Below are 18,764 nucleotides of genomic sequence, written 5' to 3'. Positions count from 1 at the left end.
AAATTATTCAATATACTATAATAATATATAAAATGTTTTTAATAATATTTAAAAATATAAGGTATAATAACTTATTTGACTCTCTAACTTTACAAAAAAAATATTTTTAGTGCTCTATATATATTTTTAACATTTTTAACCATTGAACTTGCATTTTTGTCAAATCAGCTCAAACTAAATGGAAAAGACAATTTGTTTTTAAGACTTTGTTGGCATTGCATATATGTGAATTATCATATAAATGATATAAAATCTATTTTCAAAATTAAAATCATTAAAACTATTAAAAATAGTGTTTTTAAATTAAAAATTAATTAAATATTGATATATCATCTACCAAATAATTACATGTATGCCATGTAAACAAAGTTAAGTTAATGTTTTCGTTCATTTTGAAATAATTTGATAAAATAAAAATTTAAAGGCTAAAAAACGAAAACTTAAATGAAAGACTAAAATACTTTTGTTCAGGAGAGTTATAAAAATTAACATGACATTGAAGCACCTATTGCAAAAGACGGACAAATGAACAAGAATTTAGCACAAGAGCAATAGCAACAGAAAACAAGACAAAACTAACAAGACATGACGGTTTTTTTTACTTTTACTTTTAGTCTCTACATCAAAAACCAAAGGTTTCAGATTCAGTCCCCTAACTTTTACATTTTCTTTTTCATGTATCATTTCTCAAGCAACAGTGACGATGTTAGTGCCATCTCCGTTGCTGAAGCTTGGTAGCACCTGAAAAGCAGAATGCCTCGATGATGATGAGGGATCCCCTTGATCAGATTGTAAAGACAACTTTAAATTCAACGGCGGACCCTCGGTGACTGCATTCAAGTTCAAGTTAAGATCAGGAAAACAAATGTTCTTTTGTGGCTGAATTTGCTCATCTTCCACCTAACCATTTGGATTAATTTAATAGAAAAATAAAAATTTCAAAACAGAGGCTGAAAATATTTCTACAATAAATGGTAATAATTTCTTTGCTCAATATGTTTTTAGCAGAATTCTAATGTTTCATAAAATTAATACAATTATCGTATCTAGAAAATCCACTAAGAAAATTGCCAAACAAAAAAAATTGGATAATGAGAAAGATATAATAGGGAATACCATATCGAGGGTCATATCGAAGAGGCTAGATCTACGACGACGGCGACGATTGATATTGCTTTGTCGGAGAAAGTATTTTTGAGCATGACTGGCCACTTGAGTTGGGGTTCGAGTTTTAACGAAGTATAAAGAAATCCGTCTCCAATTCCCTTTCCCCACTTTTTGTAATCCTAACAAAACAACTTGTGCTCTTCCACGGTCCACGGTATCCCTGAAATTCATTTAAAAATAACAAGATCAAAATATAAAAGAAACTTACAAGTTCAATAATAAATCAAAAATAAAAGTAGAGATCTAAAAAAAACCTCGTTTGCGCTCTCGATTCTTGGTGGAATGAGGAATAACATCATCGGCAGAGGCATAATCGGCGGTGACGTACTCCTCTCCTTTATATTTGTCACCAACTTTGTTGTTATTATTAGATTCGCGAGGCTGTTCATATTGAGAAAGATTGTTCATACTAACAATTTTCCTTATCGAATCAACAGTCTGACTCCAAAAAGCATGATCTCTCCTCTTTCGCCACAATTTGCAATGGAGTTACCAGCGGAGGAAGAGGCAGTGGAGCATATGGTAGGCAACATTCTCTTTTTTTCTTTTTCTTGATATTGAATCTGTAGTCGTTAAATCCGAGGGACAAAAAGAAAATAGAGATATATAACAAAGAAGAAATGCAGGCGAGTTGCCCTAGAGAATATATATTATGTAACGGCAATGTGAAGTGGCCCCACATTGTGGAAGTTGCTTTTGTTGTGCGGGAAAAGTATGCAGTGTATAATAATTGGTTGAACTAATTTATGTTAATTTATCGTCGGCCAGTTTATCAAATCCCTATGAGGATACTGAGACTTGAGGAGTTCTGTTTCACTACTTCGCAATTATATACTTGATATATAATGTTGCATCATGCAAAATTGAAAAACTCAATTTTTTATTAATATGATACACTCTTAGAGAATATATATAATGTAACGGTGAGGTGAGGTGACATCACGTTGTGGCAGCTGCTTATGATGTGCTGGAAGATACACAGTGTATAACAATTGGTTGAACTATCTTATGTTATTTATTGCCTGTTAGTTTATCAAACCTCTATAAGATTAATGAGATTTTTAAGGAGTTCCATTTCACTACTTCACAGTTATACTCTTGATAAATAATGTTGTATCTAGTAAAATTGAAAAAATCTCAATTTTTTAATATAATATACTCTTAGAGAATATATTTAAGGTAACGACAAGGTTAGGTGGCACCATGTTGTGGAAGTTGCTTTCAATGTGTAGGAAAAATACACAGTGTATAATAATTGGTTGAATTATCTTATGTTATTTATAGCCTGCCAGTTTATCAAATCTCTATAAGGTTAATGAGATTTAAGAAGTTTTGCTTCACTACGTCAGAGTTATACTCTTGATAAATAATGTTGCATATCGTAAAATTGAAAAAATCAATATTTAATATGATACACTCTTAGAATATATATATAAGGTAATGACAAGGTGAGATGGCACTATGTTGTGGAAGTTATTTTTGATATGCGAGGAAAATACCCCGTATATAATAATTGGTTGAACTAATTTATGTTATTTTATCCTTTGTCAATTTATCATATCTCTATAAAAATAACGAGATTTAGGTGTTCCGTTTACTAGTTTGCAATACAAAATTTACAAAATCATTTCTTTTTTAATATGATATACCCTGAAGTGTTGTTTCATCAACTAAAAAAAATTAAATGTTGAAAGTCTAATGTGAAAGTCTCTCATACTAGGCTTGTGGGGCCTACTTCAATCCATAAAGAACTTTGTTGAGTCTAAACACATAGTCTGGATACTCAAGATCTTTAAAACCTTTTGTTTGAACCACTTATACTTCTTCTTTCAAAAAAAAAAAAAAACCTTGAAGAAGGCGTTCTTTTATATCTATATGGTAATGGTTTATGTTAAGTGACCACTGCTAACAACAAACTTATAGCCTCTAATCAAGCAACATGAACAAAGGTTTCATCGAAATCAATCGATTTAACCTGTGTACCCTTGAACCACCAAACTAGCCTTGTTGGAGTCTGTGTAGCCTAGAGAAATCCTTCATCACTCTTGGCATTGAACTTTCCTTGTTGGAGAATGTACCAAATACTTCCAACTACATAAAATTACTTCACATGCATTCAGTTTCCTTCCTTTCAACACTTCATAGTGAGTGATTCACGTCTTTGGTCTCAAGTGAACTTTGTTGATAACATAAACAGTAGTGTTGACTACCTCTACCCAGAACTTGTGAGCAATTCCCTTACCATTTTGCATGACACCGGCCATCTCTTGACTGGTTTTGTTTTTCCTCTCCACAACACCACTCTATTGTAGGGTCTTGGCTGTGGAGAATTCAAGCTTTATTCCTTCAGCAGCATCACAGAAATAAAAAATAAAATAAAAACTCATTATTATCAAACTCTCAACTTTTGTCAGTTCTAATCCTTACAATAGTACTAATGTTACTACTTTTCTCATTCATTAGCTCAACTTTTGTCACTTGTAATCCTTACAATAGTGCCAATGTTACTACTTTCTCATTCATTAGCTTTCTGCATAGCTTTTTGAATTTTCCAAAGAGTGTTTGGTTTCCTTAGATACAATCACACAACAAGAGCCATAACAAATAATCGTTATATAATCAATTAAATAAAAATGAAATTCTAGAAAATTAAGTATGAAAATGCTAACAAATTAAGCTTTTCTCACCTCCCAACAAGCTTGACAGAAAACTACACTAACCCAAGAAAAGTTTCTCCTCCCTCTCAAAAATAATTCTCCTAAACATGAACATATGTATCAAGTCTCTTAATGAGTATAACTATACATAACAACTAAATTATCCTATAAACATTGAAATTTCACTCACCAATCCTTCGAGCTTCCTACCAAGAACCCATGGTTAGCTCTCTAGATAAATATTCTATCAACAAATTTAGCAATTCCTTGAAAATTCTCTATGCAATTTCTATGGCAAAGCCCTCGGCTTGAAGAAGAGAAGCTATATATGAAACTTTCTTTTTCTTCCTTTCTTGCAAAAACCGAAAGAGAGAGAGAGATGGTGGGCAAGAGTTTCTCTCAAATTCTTAACTATTTTCCTTAATAATTAGGCTAATAAAATCTTGTTAGTGGGATCCCATGGTGATGATGCTTTTAATGGTAATTTAAGTAGAGATCAATGGTATATATCATGGCTACCCACTATCAAATTCTTGACTTGGTTAAAATTTTTTATTAAGGCCTTGCCAATCATCAATCTTGATCCTTAAAAAACTCCATGTCTCTATATTAAACTTGTCAATTGGCTTATTTCTACAAATTAATCCATGAGCAATTTTATTATTTCAAAATACGACCACGTAAATAAATAAATGATGACGTTTGAAAACGACGCTCGTTTTCCAAGATTTAATTGTCTTACGACGTTACAAAAAATCATATATAAAAGTAGGGGTATTATTGCCAAATAAAAAAAGCTTACTTTTTCACTGTACTAAACTAGAGTTTTTGGCTTCAGTCCACCCAATCCAGTGACTTTTCTAATTTTCCACTGCACTAATTAATACCATCCAAACGGCAGTGCAGTGAGTTGGAAACCTGATCCAAATGGGCTATTTGTTTAGTCTATTTAGCTCTTGAATCACTCTCTAATCTTGTGCATTTGCACGCAACTTAGGTCTCAATGCTTCCTTAAAAGGAGGATGGATGCTTGAATTTGATTCTCTAGTTAGGTTTGGATGAGCGGTGTGTTTACCTAAGATTATGATAAAAATAACGATGGTGATGAAATTAGATACTATAATAATATTATAGTATGAAACAAAAATAAACTAAACCAATTACACCACACCATATCCTACCTGAGAAAAAAAAATAAAAATAAAATAAATACATAAATTTTTACGTGGAAACCCTTTCGAGAAAAAATCACGGGTAGAGAAGAAGAAAATTCACTATGTCGAAAATTTGAATCAATACAAGAGGAATAGACTATGTCTATTTATAGGCTTGTAAAGCCATATTCTAGTAGGATTGAAACACCTTATCCTAATCAATATAAAATAGATAGAGTTTTATAAAGTTTAAAAAACCCTATTCTAAAATAAAATAAAAAAAGTCTAGTTCTATATGGATTTTACTTTTATTTTATTTTCCATCGTATTTTATTTAAATAAGAATTCGGGTCACTTAATTCTAACAATCTCCACCTTGACACAAATTCTCAATGAACAAGTTCTTCATCGCGAACTTTCAATGGACAAGTTCTCCACCTCTTCCATAAAACCCTTAAGGGTTTAACTTCAATAATGAACACCAACCAAGTCTAAGCAATGCTTAAACTTGGTTATAGGAAGTGACTTAATCATCATATCTGCAGGATTTTCATGAGTACTAATTTTGCTCATAACAATATCACCACGAGCAATAATATCACGAACAAAACAATACCGAACATCAATGTGTTTTGTTCTCTCATGAAACATTTGATCTTTTGTAAGAAAGATGGCACTCTGATTGTCACAAAATACTGTATTGATTTGAAGGTCTTCATTGAGTTCACTAAATAGTCCCTTCAACCAAAGAGCTTCTTTACAAGCCTCAGTAATCGCCATGTACTCAGCTTCAGTGGTAAACAAAGCAACTGTAGTTTGCAAAGTGGCTTTCCAACTAATTGCACAACCTCCGATTGTAAAGACGTAACTTGTGAGAGATCTTCTTCTATCAAGGTCTCCAACAAAATCAGCATCAACATACCCTATGACTCCATCTTTAGTTCTTCCAAACTGTAAGCAAACATCAGTAGTGCTTCGTAAGTATCTTAAAATCCACTAAACTGTTTTTCAATGTTCTTTACTGGGATTCGCCATGTATTTGCTAACTGCACTGACTGCATATGATAGATCTGGACGTGAACAAACCATAGCATACATGAGAGATCCCACAGCACTAGAGTATGGAACGTGTGACATGTACTCAATCTCATCATCTGATTGTGGAGACAAAGCCGATGAAAGTCTAAAATGAGTTGCTAAAGGAGTACTAACAGGCTTAGCACTCTTCATATTGAACCTGCAGAGAACTTTCTCAATGTACCCCTTCTGACTTAGGTACAATTTACTTGTTTTTCTATCTCTGAGAATTTCCATACCAAGTATCTTCTTTGCTGGTCCCAAATCTTTCATCTCAAATTCTTCACTTAGTTGGGCTTTGACCTTTCTTATCTCTCATTTATCTTTTCTTTGCTATCAACATGTCATCAACATAAAGAGTAGATACACAAAGAACCATCATTGTTTTTTTAAAGTAAACACAACTGTCAAAGCTACTTCTTTTGAAATCATGAGAAGTCATAAATGAATCAAACCTCTTGTACCCTTGTCTTGGTGATCTGTTTCAAACCGTAAAGGGACTTTTTCACAAGCAAACATAGTCCTCTTTTTCTAATCTTTGTAAAACCCTCGTTGTTGCATGTAAATATCCTCCTCAAGTTCTTCATGCAAAAGCTGCAGTTTTACATCTAATGACTCTAGCTCTAAATCATGTATGGCCATAATGCCAAGCAAAGCTCGAATCAAATATGCTTCACAACCGGGAGAACACATCGTGAAGTCCACTCGAAATTTGATGTAACCCTTTGCAACAAGCCTTACTTTATATCCGGGTTCTTCAACTCCAGAGTCCCTTCTTTCTTTTAAACACCCATTTACAACGAACAACCTTTTTACCTTTAGGAAGTTTCACAAGGTCCCATGTTCTATTTTTGTGGAGTGATTTCATCTCTTCTTGCATAGCAAACATGCACTTTTCTAAGTCTTCACAGCTAACCGCCTCAGAATAATTAGATGGCTCTTGATTCGCATCTATATCTTCAGCCACATTTAAAACATAAGCAACTAGATCAGCCTCAGCATACTTCTTTGGAGGTTTAATTTCTCTTCTAGTTATGTTTTTGGCGATAGAGTATTGTGGTGAAGAAGCAACTCTATTATCAATTTTTGTTCTGGCTTGAGGAGTTGACTTTGTATTAATCTGATGCTCCACCTGCTTTTAATTTTTTTTATTGGAAGAGTCTTTAAGAGATAAGTTAGGTAGCATAGCAATTTCATCAAAAACATCTCTGCTAATCACAACTTTTCTATTTTCAGGACACCATAACTTATACATTTTTACACCAGCTTTATAACCAAGAAAAACGTATTTAATGGATCTCAGTTCCAATTTTCCATTATCAACATGGGCATACGCAGGACACCCAAAAATCTTTAAATCAGAATAATTAGCAGGATTACCAGACCATACCTCTTGTGGAGTCTTTTTCTTAATGGCAACGGATGGAGATCGGTTGATAAAAAAACATGCAGTAGAGGCTGCTTCTGCCCAAAATGACTTCGGTAAGTTGGCATTTGACAACATACATCAAACCTTCTCCATGATCATTCTGTTCATTCGTTCTGCAGCGCCGTTTTGTTGTGGAGTATGACGAACTATCAAGTGTCTCATGATCCCTTCTGACTTGCACAATCTATTAAACGCATCAGAACAGAACTCTAAGCCATTGTCAGTACGGAGGTATTTTATCTATTTTCCCGTCTGTTTTTCAATCATAATTTTCCAAGATTTAAATGCATAAAACGCATCACTTTTTTGTTTCAGGAAGAACACTCAAACTTTTCTGGAAAAATCATCAATAAAGGTTAGCATATAATTAGCTCCACCTTTCGAAGGCACTCTAAATGGCCCCCACAGATCAGAATGAATATACTCCAACATTCCCTTCGTGTTATGGATTCCTCTAGTGAATCAAACTCTCTTTTGCTTCCCAAAAACACAGTGCTCACAGAAATTCAATTTGTAAATTCCTTGCCCATCAAGAAGTCCTCTTTTGCTCAATTCTGCCATGTCATTCTCACTCATATGCCCTAGGCGCATATGCCAAAGTTTAGTAATATCATTATCTGACAAGGAAGAGGAAGCGACAACTGCATCACCAATAACAGTAGAACCCTACAAAACATATAACTTGGCAATCTTTCTCTACCCTTTCATCACAACAAGGGACCCTTTGGAAATCTTTAAAACCCCACTTTCAGCTGTGTATCTGTACCTTTTTGAATCAAGAGTACTTAATGAAATTAAATTTCTTTTCAATTTTGGAACATGTCATACGTCACTAAGTGTTCTGACAACTCCATCAAACATCTTAACTTTAATTGTTCCAACACCTGCAATTTTACATGAAGCATTATTTCTTATCAAAACAACACCTTCAGACACTGTTTCGTAAGTTGTAAACCAATCCCGATTGGGACTCATGTGGAAGGTGCAGCCTGAATCAAGTATCCACTCTTCACTTATTTTAGAATCATTAACAGAAGTGACTAGAAGTTCACCATCGCTGTAGTCTTCTACAACATCAGCTTCACCGAAATTTTCTGGTTGTTTTCCCTTTTGATTCGCGGCCTCCCTTTTAATCTTATTTTGTAGCTTATAGCACTTAGATTCAATGTGCCCTTTCTTCTTGCAAAAGTTACAAGTTTTACCTCTGTTTGAAGACTTTGATCTACCCTTAGATTTACCGCGAGGATTCCGTTCCTGTATCCTTCCATAATCATCATCAGCATTCCGATCTTATCTCCCACGAACAATGAGACCCTCTCCCTGAGAGTCGGGTTTAACCACAAGATGCTTCATTTTATCATACGAGGTCAAAGAATCATAAACCTCATCATCTGTGAGAGACTCGCGACTATATAAAATCGTGTCTCTAAAGGTTGAATAAGACAGGGGCAATGAACAAAGTAGAATCAACCCTAGGTCTTCCTTATCATACTGAACCTCCATGGCCTCTAAGTTTGAGAGAATTTCTTTAAACACTGTTAAGTGTTCGTGTACAGACGCACCTTCCTCCAAACGATGAGCATAAAGACGTTGCTTCAGATGCAACTTGCTTGTTAGAGTTTTCGACATACATAATTTTTCTAGCTTCTTCCATAATGTAGCGGCGGTTTTCTCTTTCATCACATCCTGCAAAATTTCGTTGGACAAATGCAGATGTAATTGTGTTAACGCCTTTCGATCCATACGCTTCTTCTCTTCATCTGTTAATGTCGAAGGCATTTTATCTATCCCTAGCAGGACATCCTCCAGATCCATCTGTGCAACAACTGTTTGTATTTTAATTTGCCACGACGCAAATCTGGCGTTGCGATCCAACAACGGAATTTCATACTTCAAAGACGCCATTACCGCGATCGAGATGAACAACTAGGAAGCTCGGATACCAATTTGTGAAAAAATAAAATAAAATAAAATAAAATAAACACACAGATTTTTACGTGGAAACCCTTTCGGGGAAAAACCACGAGTAGAGGAGAAGAAAATTCACTATGTCGAAAATTTGAATCAATACAAGAGGAATAGACTATGTCTATTTATAGGCTTGTAAAGCCATATTCTAGTAGGATTGAAACACCTTATCCTAATCAATATAAAATAGATAGAGTTTAATAAGGTTTAAAAAACCTTATTCTAAAATAAAATAAAATAAAAGAAGTCTAGTTTTATATGGATTTTACTTTTATTTTATTTTCCATCAAATTTTATTTAAATAAAAATTCGGGTCACTTAATTCTAACACTACCATCCATCCAAACCTACCTTCCATATTAAGTTTTAACCAGTTTCAATATAGAAGAGAAACATTTTCCCTATAATTCTCCTCATGGATATATCCTAAAAGCCTAAATTTTCAATTCCAATAAATTCCACACACCATCACACCCAACGCCTTGTATGGATGTTGTAAGAGAAAAATAGTTATTTTTATTAAAAATAAATTTTTTTCCTTATTCATTAAAAATTGAGTTGATAAGCTTTAGGACAAGTTTTAGAGGAATAAAACTGAAGGAGAAACTATATAATAGCAAAAAAAAAAAGCAACTAATCAAAATATCTTTTAAATTCACAGTAGAATAATAGTTTATTAATATTATTATACTATAATAATAAAATTATTATTAATATGACATTATATTATCATGAAATTATATAATTTAGTTATATCTTTTAAAAGTTTTACTTAAAAAACATAATATATTAGGGTAATTTATACAAATAGTCACTCAACTATATTTGCGTTCTTGTTTTAGCCACTTAACTTTAAAAAATTTTTAATTTAGGCACTAACGTTTGAATTCGTTCCTTTTTGGTCATCCAATTAAATTGATTATAAAAAACCTTTTTCTAACTAGTATAACACACATTTAGTTCTCAATAATTACATATTCTGTCAATTTGATCCTAATTCTAAATAATTCAATAAATTTAACCCTAAACATTTACAAGTTCTATCAATTTGATACAAAAACTTCCTAACCAAAAATTTCGGCTTTTTAAAAGAGACATTCCTTATCTATTAATTGCTTTATTTATGGTTAAAATTATCCAATTCAGTTCATAACCGTTTTGTTTATATTTTCAAGAAGTTAGTCTTAGAAATTAACTAAACACCACTAAAAAAATTGAAAATACAAATTTTAAAATTATAATATATAATAAAATTATATAAATAATTTAATATTTTTAAAAATAATATTTCACTTTGACTAGAATAATTTAATTTTTAATTAATTTGGTAAATGATTTGATACTAAACCAGAGAAGGATTGTATGAAACTGTAATTCCACGTCATCCTTATCTCTTTCTATATTTTTCCTCTTTAGTTGAATTTGAATTTTTTTCAAGAGGAAAAGATGAAAATCAGAGAAAAAATTTAAGTTGTCATTCTCCTATTGGAAAAGGATAGGGATGACATGGAATCACAGTTTCATACAATCCTTCTCTTAAATCAAATTATTAGTGATACATATTTCTTATTGTGGATTTAAAATTTTAAAACGGATAATTAAAATAAATAGAACACATAATAATCTATTAACCGATTTATAAAAGAAAGAAGAGAAATTCAATTAATTCATTCACATTTTTTCTTGTGAAAATAAAATGTTCATAATTTTTCCTTATATAATTATTGATTGAACAATTGAATTTTTCAAAGCTTTTTTTTTTAACTCTGGATTTAATTTCCAATTTCAAGGATCAACTTCGAGGATTATTTCTATGTACCCTAAAAGAAATATCATACTGTTAACAACAAGAGTAAATCTAAAGTGTTTTTTTAGGTCTTCCATGTTCTTTAGCCAAAATTTAATCAATCAAAGTGTTATAAAATATTATATTTAGAAGAAAACGAAAGAAAAAAAAGAGAGAGAAGAAAATAAAGTTTCAAGATAAACTCATTGGTATCAAGAATTGGCTTGAAAAACGGCTAGTTAGTTGAGAGCAGGTTTCTTTTTCTTCCTTTTTTGGGTTTTACAAATTTATAAATGTGAAATGTCTTTGTTTTAAAAGCTGAAAGATTTGGTTAGGAAGTTTGAGAATCAAATTGATAAAATATGTAAATGTGAAGAGTTAAATTATTGAATTATTTAGAATGACGATCAAATTAATAGAATATGTTAGTATTGAAGACTAAATGTGTTATTATACCAGTTATAAAAAGGTTTTTGTTATCAATTTACTATGGGTGACCAAAACAAGAACAAATTTAAACTTTAGTACCTAAATTAAAATTTTTTAAAGTTGGGTGACCAAAACAAGAATGCAGACATAGTTGGGTGACCATTTGTATAGTTTACCCAATATATTACTAATTAATAATTCTTAAAGGGGAGGAGAGTTGTAATAGCTCGAATTCCAACGATGTCGGAAATAGTGGTTTGAGACCATCAAATCCAAAAAATGAACCCTTAGATTATATTATTTAATATTTACGAGCCAAATATAGTTTTTAAAAGATTTTTGAAAAAGTAAATTGTGTTTTATAAATATTTATTTAGTCAAGAAATTGAGAAAAAGAGGTATCGATATCTCGATGTTATAAACCGAGCCATAAATATTTTTATGAATATTTACAGAGTGTCAATAAGGTAGTATTAAAATTTCGTTAGAAAATTTTGACGTTTGGGTGGTTAATTAAATAAAAAGGACTAAATTGAAAAATGTGTAAAAGTTGCTAAAAGGATTAAATAGCTCAATTTTCAAATGAGAAAGGACTTAAAGTGAAAATAAGCCCAAAGGAGATATTTTGGGCCGCAATAGCTGAGAAAAATCAGGAAATGGGTGAAATAATGGCAGAATTGGAAAATTGCCAAAATTAGCTAAATAAAAATGGGACTAAATTGGAATATCTAGAATTCTCTTCATTTCTCTTCATATTCATCAGCTGAAAAACAGCCATGGAAGAGGGTTCAAGCTGGTTTTCATACTCTAGCTTCATGTAAGTTTAATTATTGCTTTCTCCTTAAAATTTCTATGTTTTTGGGCTTTTACAATTGGGTCGAACTTACTATTTCATTAGTTTTTGATTTCATGGCTAATTTTTAAAGTTTTTATGGATGAGTGCTGGAAGCATATGATGAATAAACATAGAATTGAAGCTTTAATTTTGATATATGATGATTTTATCAAGTAAAATTGATGGAAATTGATTTTAGGACCTAATTGTGAAAGAGTTTGGAAATAAGGTCTAGTGCTAAATTTCTAATTTTCAAGGGTTATGAAGTAGTTTAAAATGATATAATAAAGTATTAATTGAGAAAAATTAGCTCAATTGAGGGGTTAATTGAGCAAGGACTGAATTGTATGAACTGTGAAAATTGGGGCAAAATAGAAATCAACATTTTGCACTAAAATTGTTTTGGACAGCAGTAGTAGTCTAACTTTGAAAAATCACCAAAAATTTTAGAAATTAAATTAGAGGATGAATAAAATATGAAATTAAAGCATATTAAGTCTAGTTTCTAATAGAAGAAACGATGTAAGAAATGGAATTGTAAATCATGAGATATAATAAATTTTGTGAGACAAGGTCAGAATCATTTTTGGTTCCCCTGTTTTGACTTTGGAAAATCATAAAAAATTGGAGAAAAATAATTAGGGGCTTAAATTTATATTTTTAGAATTCTGAATGAGTCTATTTTTAATAAAAACAAACAAGAATATCATTCAAATCTTGTATGAGGAGATAATTAATTTTTAGTGAAGAAGGATCGGAGCTATTAGACAGCAGAACAAGGGTGACTTCAAAGAATAAACTGTACTTATTGGTTAAACCAAAAATTCTGAAAATTTTATGGTAAGAAGATACGTGAGTCTAGTTTCAGATAAAATTAGCGCATCTTAATTTATATTTTTGTAGTTCGAGATAAAAATAATTTAGTGACTATGACACAGATGGATAGCTTGAATATTCACATAAGTAAATAGTGAAAATTATGGATAATGTTACTTACGAGTGTGTTATTTATACTAAGGATGTGGATGGAGAGGAGGAGGAGGAAAAATATATGAATGAATCATGTATAAATTGATCACATGCCCGATTATAATCTATAAGTGTTGAATTAGAAATGATATAATGTTTTATTCGGAATATTTATTATGAAATTATGATTATTGTTATAATACAAAAATCGAACTTGTGAGTTTATATGGCTAAATTTTAGTGATCATTTGTAAATTTTACGAATTTCATGTTGTGTTATTTCATATGTATTGATGATAAAATCGTGAATAATGTAAAAGCAATGAAAATTGAATAAATGATCAAATTGAGCACTTCAGTTCAGTGACAAGATGAATTGACGGAAAAGACTATGGTTGGACCATGGCAACAAGTGATAAGTGATAGCTTCGGCTACACTTATCTGATCAAGGACAAGTGAAAGTGATAAGTGATAGCTTCGGCTAGACTTATCTGGTCAATGACAAATGACAAGTGAAAAGTGGTAGTTTCGGTTACTTGATCAGTGAAAAGTGGTAGCTTCGACTACTTGATCAGTGAAAAATGGTAGCTCTGGCTACCTGATCAGTGAAAAGTGGTAGCTTCGGCTACTTGATCAGTGAAAAATGGTAGCTCCGGCTACCTAATCAGTGAATAGTGGTAGCTTCGGCTACAAGTGACAAGTGATTTCCGTGTAAGATCATATTTGGGCTATGACATTTTAGTAAAAACTGATGAATTGACGGATAAGTCCATGATTTCACCATGGCATAATGATAGTGAAGAGGTAAGACCATAGCTGAGCTATGGCATTCTAGTGAAAAGACCATAGCTATGCTAAGACATTAGTGATTATTTGTGAAATTCAGTGCAAATTGGTGCAGACCAATTTCGTATGATGTTCACTAATTTGACAAAGTTGGCAAGTATTACATGGAATTATGTGATATAAGGAAATACGAGTTAATGAGACATGAACATAAAACTTGGTTGATGAATGAGTTCATTTGTGATTATATATTTTTACACCTTGAGTGTATTATCCGTATGAATTGGTATTCTAAATGAGTTAATGAGAATAGTTCTAATATGAAATAATCTAAATTCGAAATGAAATATCATGGAAACATACTTGAAATACATTAGTATGTCTTGTATATGTTATTTGAATTCATAAATCTAGAAAGTAAATGTATGTGGAAATATGAGATGATAATATCTGTACATGAAATCTATTGATGAATACGTACATCCAAATTTATATGATAGATTTTGGTGAACATTGAAATTGGGCTCAATAAGTGATTTGTCAATTTAAATCGTGATTGGCAGGAAGAGTTAGTGAATTACATGTTTATGAATTGTTACACGTATTTGTCTGAAATACGAGGAAGTGATGGTAATTGATACATGGAAATATGAAACTATGATATATACAAAAACATGGAATATGTTTGATAAATGTGTTCATTTATAATTATAGAATTGTGTACCTCAAGCGCATTATATGTGTAAAGATGATGTTTCAAATGATTTGATGAGTAAAACTTAAATATAAAGTAGTTCGAAACCAAGATAAATTGTTATGAAACTGTATATGAAATACATAGGTATGATTGTTATATGTTATATGAATATATAATGTGAAAAAGTATAAGTACAAGAGAAATTTAATGGGAATTGAGCCCATATACGTTTCTTGTTATTTACATGAAATGTACAAGTAACAAATGGCATTAAGTGTAAGGCTCAGTTGAATATCCTAAATTGGTTTTTGTATGTATTAAATGTGAGTGAAGATAAAAATCAAATGAGTGAGAAATATGGTTGGAAAATAGCCTAACTTTTTTCCACACGGGTAGACACACGAGCGTGTGTCATAATTATGTGTAACACACGGCCTGGCAACACGGGCGTGTACTAAGCCTATGTGACCTGAGTTTCTTTACAGATGCAAGTCAGAGAGTTACACACCTCAGAGACACGGCCATGTGAGCCATACAGCCACACCACACGGGTGCGTGACCCTTGTAAATGAGAAAAATTTTGGGACCTGTGGTATCAGAGCCAGGTTTCGATCCTGGGACCTGTGGGTTATGGCTTTGTTATAGAATACTTCACAACCCAAAATTCAACCTGTTCTTATGACCCTGACGACCCATCTCGCGAGGTGGAATACTTGTGACCCATCTTGTGAGGTGGAATGCTTGTGACCCACTTCGCGAGCCACACACCATCAATGTCTCACCTCACCACTTCGCGAGGTCATGAGCCATAGCCACCAATGTCTCACCTTACCACTTCGCGAGGTCATAAGCCACACATCATTGATATCACGCGAGGTGTGATCACCTCACCATCTCGCAAGGCTGCCTCACAAAATAAATACAAAGAAGATCATATGTGAGCACCACACACACCACCAATACCTCGCGAGGTGGTCCTTATGCGAGTTGATCCTATTAAGCCTCACCACTTTGTGAGGTAGAGCACGGGCGTTGTTTGCTCCTTACAATGATACTTTCCTACCAAACGAACATGTTTAAGAGTATGTATCGAGCTTAAAGGGGGAAACGTGTTGTATGCATGGTACCTAATTAGTCCTTAACACCCCCACATTAAGAAACCATTACTTATAAATATGAAAGAATTGTTCCCAAAGAAGGGAGGATTGAAAGAGCACCTCAATAGGCTTAGTCCACAAACTAATACTTAAACTATACTCTTTTTTTTTTTCATATTGGTACTTAAAACTTTGTTGTGATTACAAGTGGTAACTATTTTTTTTCTCAAGTTGATACCTTCATTCAAAAATCACTATACAGGTAATGATTCGGTGGATTAAACTGAAAGAAATGGAGGTTCTTCCTCGTAATATCTTACGTATGATCGAAGGCATTTTACCTCTTTCGAATGCTGCAGGCATGGATAAGCTTACTTGGAGCTGGTCCAAAAGTGGGATGTTCTGTACTTCTACTTTTAAAGCTATGTGTCATGGGGAGTGGGGAGATGCCAACTCGAGCTGGGATTTAGTGTGTGGAGAGTTTCTATGCAACAAAGAGTCCGATAGTTTCTTTGGCTACTCATGCGTGATAGGCTCTTGACTAACGTTGACCGGCAACGACGTGGGATGAAAGAGGAAAGCCACTGCTCCGGTGTGGGGCTAGGTGGGAGAGTGGTTTGCATGTAACCAGGGACTGCAGTTTTGCTAAGGAATCTGACCATTGAGTCTAACCTTCTAGTCCTTGGCAGACACCGAACCGAGTGAAGGCTGGTTTAAGGTTAGTTCTGATGGTTCAGTTGATACTGAAGCTGGGATTTCTGCAACTGGGGGAATCCTAAGGAATGATCAAGGTGACTGGATCCTGGGTTTTATGTAAGATAGGTTCAGCGACTGTCTTCCAGGTAGAAGCACGAGCACCACTCTCGGCAGGGATCAGACTAGCGTGGGAGAAGGGCTACAGGAGAGTTGAGGTTGAGAGCGATAATGCGCTCTTAATAAATGCTATTTGTAGTGGCTATGCTGCGAGAAACGGTCTGTCAGAAGTCGGGGAAATTCAAAGAGTCAGTACTAGTAAGTGGGGAGTTACATTTCGGCATATTAGCAGACAGCAGAATTTAGTGGCTGATGGTATGGCAAGGCTTGGACGATACTAAATTGGGAACCTCAGCATTTTCAGTGATCCACCGAGAGCAGTTTTGCAAATGGTTGAACAGGAGTGGCTTCCTCTTTTTGCGGATAGAAACGACAGATATGCTTAGGCTGCTGTAAGCCTCTTTATTTGTAACCCCAAAACACAAATTCTCAATATATTTTTTTAATAACCAAAAAGTTCTGTTATAATTAGCAGTCAACAACACTGTCAACCTTATAAAAATTTAAACTTTGAATATATTAAAAGTTTCGTTTAAGATTTTTTAACTATAAGTATACAATCAATTACAATGATAAATAATAAACCTATGAGTTTGTATTTGATGTATCAATAGTGTATAAATTTATTCATTATAATTAAATCATGTTAGAACACATCATTAATAAATTAATAAATAATTTTATATTTTATTAAAAATAAATATAATTATTGAATATTTTAATGATGATTTTTTAAGATTGATTGATAGCCTACGAAATTGCATTTATCAAAACCAAACAAAGTGAAACTAGAACTAAGATTTCAAAGTGCTATCAGATAACATTAAAGCAGCTAGCAGACATTAAAACCATTCATGTTCAGCAGAAATGAGATACTGACATGCTCTTATCATCAAAGGAGTGGCTCATCACGTCCTATCTGTATTCAGATAATAAAGTGATCAATAGATCACATTATTCTTTCCCCAAAGCTAAAAATGGTGGTTTCACTATATCCTGCATGCTCCCAAACTAACTTGTTCAAAGGAAGAAGAGAAAAGGTCTATCATGAGGGAGAAGAACCTGTCAACTTAACCAAGGATGATTGCCTGGAATCCAAACAAGAAATTAAACTTGGTGAAACTTCTTGTGAGCTACAGGCAAGTCATCCTTGGTTACCAAACAAGATTCTTATCTTCATGGAAGACCTCTCTTCCATTTCATTGATTCCTTGTATTCCATATATATATATACCAAAATGCACGTACATTGACAAGGGAAGGAAGACAAGGACTAGCATGAAAGAAAAGAACCTGTCAAGTTAGCCAAGGTGACTGCCTGGTACCCAACAATGGTTTCAGGGAAATTTGAAACCTCTTGGAAGGAGCAGGCAAGTCATCCTTGGCTACCAAACAGATCTCTTATCTTCATATTAGACCTTTCTTCCTCTCATGTATGCAAAAACACAACATTTTGAAGTCTATATTTATATCAGACGGAAATTAAGAGTTTTTGATCCCTTCTCATCAATTTGATTCATCCATAGGTTTTCTTTTTCTATGACCTTTTCTTTCCTGTCGCAATTGTCGCTGACCATAATGGAATATATTCACTAATAGGGTAGGGACCTCATGTTTTCAGAGATAGAGTCTCCTCAAAGATTAAGGAAAGGTCTTGAAGTTTCTGGCCATGCCACATTGGCTACCCAACTTGCATCTAAGATATAGCCCCATGAAAATAATATAATGCTAGGGTCGTTGTACCATAATCTGGATTTCTTACCCAGGTTTCATTTATGCTACCATGTGCATTTGTTAGCCTTAGACTTGACTCAAACCTCTTTTTGATGCAAATCTTTTTTTTTTTGGACTTTAAGCTTTCGGGGTTAGCTTTGTTTAGTTTTATCAGGTGAAAATTAAA

The 18,764-nt window shown here is 33.1% G+C and overlaps 1 pseudogene; it reads right to left on the bottom strand.

Annotated features, from left to right (window-relative positions):
• Window positions 1–476: 476 nt before the first annotated feature.
• LOC108482326 (transcription factor MYB1R1-like) lies at window positions 477–1,814 on the bottom strand (annotated as a pseudogene).
• Between the last annotated feature and the right edge of the window lie 16,950 nt (window positions 1,815–18,764).

Source organism: Gossypium arboreum, chromosome 1 (assembly GCF_025698485.1).
Source record: "Gossypium arboreum isolate Shixiya-1 chromosome 1, ASM2569848v2, whole genome shotgun sequence".
Classification (NCBI taxonomy): Eukaryota; Viridiplantae; Streptophyta; class Magnoliopsida; order Malvales; family Malvaceae; genus Gossypium; species Gossypium arboreum.
Note: the sequence above shows the minus strand (reverse complement) of the source record. Positions and strands in the feature narration are given on the sequence as shown.